Source organism: Triticum aestivum, chromosome 6B (genome assembly GCF_018294505.1).
Source record: "Triticum aestivum cultivar Chinese Spring chromosome 6B, IWGSC CS RefSeq v2.1, whole genome shotgun sequence".
In the NCBI taxonomy this organism is placed as follows: Eukaryota; Viridiplantae; Streptophyta; class Magnoliopsida; order Poales; family Poaceae; genus Triticum; species Triticum aestivum.
The window spans coordinates 129,555,994-129,559,311 of record NC_057810.1 but is presented as its reverse complement, the minus strand read 5'-3'; the positions used below and the strand labels follow the sequence as shown (position 1 = coordinate 129,559,311).

Below are 3,318 nucleotides of genomic sequence, written 5' to 3'. Positions count from 1 at the left end.
TCGGCCGTCACCCCCTGGGTATATAAGAGGCGGCTGGACTTCCCGTGCAAGGAAAATGCTTGGATTCACGTCCAAAACCCTAGTCAAATTCGGATTGGTCTTGTCCGAACTTTCCAAAACTGTTTGGTTTAAACTGACTGCACCTTGCGGGTCTTTTTTGTGGTGGTAAACGACCTCGGATGAAAACGAGTCCAAAAGCAATCTTGACCGTTTCGACGATACGAACAACTTTCATGTTAAACGTTTTTCGATTAAAGGTCATCTTGAGAGTCAAATAGCTCGCACAAAAGATCTGTGTACTCGCGCTACCAATCAGACACGGCGTCTGGTGGGGCGCGCCATATTTTGCCTCCTGGCAGGGCTACATTTCGATCGCTCTAACTTTTGCATACGAACTCGGATTGGAACGATTTGTATATTTCAAAATCGATCATTTCGATGAGACGAAGACAATCCGTGTAGATCAGTTTTCCATTTGAGGTCATCTTCAGGGCTTAATCGACCAAACTGGAAAAAAGTGGCCGACGGCCGTCGTGAACGGAAGTGGACGCGCGCCATAGAAAACTGGGCAAAACCATGTACGTGGCACACGCCACGTACACGGACCCTTACACGGACCCGTGAACAGGCTGTACGTGGACACGGGAAAAAAGTGGCCGACGGCGGTCGTGGATGGAAGTGGCCGCGCGCCATGGAAAACTGGGCAAAACCACGTATGTGGCACACACCACGTACACGGACCGGTGATCGGGCTGTACGTGGACACGGGAAAAAACTGGCCGACGGCCGTCGTGGACGGAAGTGGACGCGCGCCATGGAAAACTAGGCAAAACCACGTACGTGGCACACGCCACGTACACGGACACTTACACGGACCCGTGAACGGGCTGTACGTGGACACGGGAAAAAACTGGCTGACGGCGGTCGTGGACGGAAGTGGACGCGCGCCATGGAAAACAGGGCAAAACCATGTACGTGGCACACGCCACGTACACGGACCCTTACACGGACCCGTGAACGGGCTGTACGTGGACACGGGAAAAAACTGGCCGACGGCGGTCGTGGACGGAAGTGGACGCGCGCCATGGAAAACTGGGCAAAACCACGTACAACGCACACGCCACGTTCACGGACCCGTGAACGGGTTGTACGTGGACACAGGGAAAAACTGGCCGACGGACGTCGTGGACGGAAGTGGACGCGCGCCATGGAAAACTGGGCAAAAACCACGTAAGTGGCACACACCGCGTACACGGACACTTACACGGACCCGTGAACGGGCTGTACATGGACACGGAAAAAAGTGGCCGACGCCCGTCGTGGACGGAAATGGACGCGCGCCATGGAAAACTGGGCAAAATCACGTACGTGGCACACGCCGCGTACACGGACCCGTGAACGGGCTGTACGTGGACACGGGAAAAAAGTGGCCGACACCCGTCATGGACGGAAGTGGACGCGCGCTATGGAAAAATGGGCAAAACCACGTACGTGGCACACGCCGCGTACATGGACCCTTACACGGACCCGTGAACGGGCTGTACGTGGACACGGTAAAAAACTGGCCGACGCCCGTCGTGGACGGAAGTGGACGCGCGCCATGGAAAACTGGGCAAAACCACGTACGTGGCACACGCCGCATACACGGACCCTTACACGGACCCGTGAACGGGCTGTACGTGGACACGGGAAAAAACTGCCCGACGGCCGTTGTGAACGGAAGTGGACGCGCGCCATGGAAAACTGGGCAAAACCATGTACGTGGCACACGCCGTGTACACGGACCCGTGAACGGGCTGTACGTGGACACGGGAAAAAAGTGCCCGACGGCCGTCGTGAACGGAAGTTGACGCGCGCCATGGAAAACTGGGCAAAACCATGTACGTGGCACACGCCGCGTACACGGACCCTTACACAAACCCGTGAACGGGCTGTACGTGGACACGGGAAAAAAGTGCGCGACGGCCGTCGTAAACGGAAGTTGACGCGCGCCATGGAAAACTGGGCAAAACCATGTACGTGGCACACGCCGCGTACACGGACCCTTACACGGACCCGTGAACGGGCTGTACGTGGACACGGGAAAAAACTGCCCGACGGCCATCGTGAAGGGAAGTTGACGCGCGCCATGGAAAACTGAGCAAAACCATGTACGTGGCACACACCGCGTACACGGACCCTTACACGGATCCGTGAACGGGCTGTACGTGGACACGGGAAAAAACTGCCCGACGGCCGTCATGAACGGAAGTGGACGCGCGCCATGGAAAACTGGGCAAAACCATGTACGTGGCACACACCGCGTACACGGACCCTTACACGGACCCGTGAACGGGTTGTATGTGGACACGGGAAAAAAGTGCCCGACGGCCGTCGTGAACGGAAGTTGACGCGCGCCATGGAAAACTGGGCAAAACCATGTACGTGGCACACGCCGCGTACACGGACCCTTACACGGACCCGTGAACGGGTACGAGAGGTCCGGAAAAAAATGGCCCATACGCCATGCGAACCGGCTCAAAACCAGCTAATGATGGTCAAGAAACGGTGCCATGGCAGCGAAAACATGTCTCATGGCAAAAAAACGCTGCCACGGCAGCGTTTCAAAACAGTGTACCCCTCCTTCACAAATTAAGGGCAGGGGTCCCAATGGGGGCTAAAACCCTCGGGTATAGTAGGGAGGAGGGGTCCTTCCTGGTGGGCGTACGGAACGCGAGTGATTTTTCTTAGGAAAAACACCCGTGTTCACGTACGCCCATCCTTTCCCAGCGTTGCCTCGAATGTCCTGTCTTTATGCCATCACGGAAGTGTTCGGAGCGCGGCGACGGGGGCGGTTCGCCGTCCCCGACGTCGCGAGAAGTCCATTGAACCTTATCATTTAGAGGAAGGAGAAGTTGTAACAAGGTTTCCGTAGGTGAACCTGCGGAAGGATCATTGTCGTGACCCTGACCAAAACAGACCGCGCACGCGTCATCCAATCCGTCGGCGACGGCACCGTCCGTCGCTCGGCCAATGCCTCGACCACCTCCCCTCCTCGGAGCGGGTGGGGGCTCGAGGTAAAAGAACCCACGGCGCCGAAGGCGTCAAGGAACACTGTGCCTAACCCGGGGGCATGGCTAGCTTGCTAGCCGCCTCTCGTGTTGCAAAGCTATTTAATCCACACGACTCTCGGCAACGGATATCTCGGCTCTCGCATCGATGAAGAACGTAGCGAAATGCGATACCTGGTGTGAATTGCAGAATCCCGCGAACCATCGAGTCTTTGAACGCAAGTTGCGCCCGAGGCCACTCGGCCGAGGGCACGCCTGCCTGGGCGTC

The 3,318-nt window shown here is 57.0% G+C and overlaps 1 non-coding gene across 1 annotated transcript in view; it reads left to right on the top strand.

Annotated features, from left to right (window-relative positions):
• Positions 1-3,163: 3,163 nt before the first annotated feature.
• Positions 3,164-3,318, top strand: part of LOC123140161 (5.8S ribosomal RNA) — a 156-nt gene continuing 1 nt past the window's right edge. The window contains exon 1 of the ribosomal RNA XR_006469817.1: positions 3,164-3,318. This exon is cut by the window's right edge and continues 1 nt beyond it. This is a non-coding gene — a ribosomal RNA (5.8S ribosomal RNA).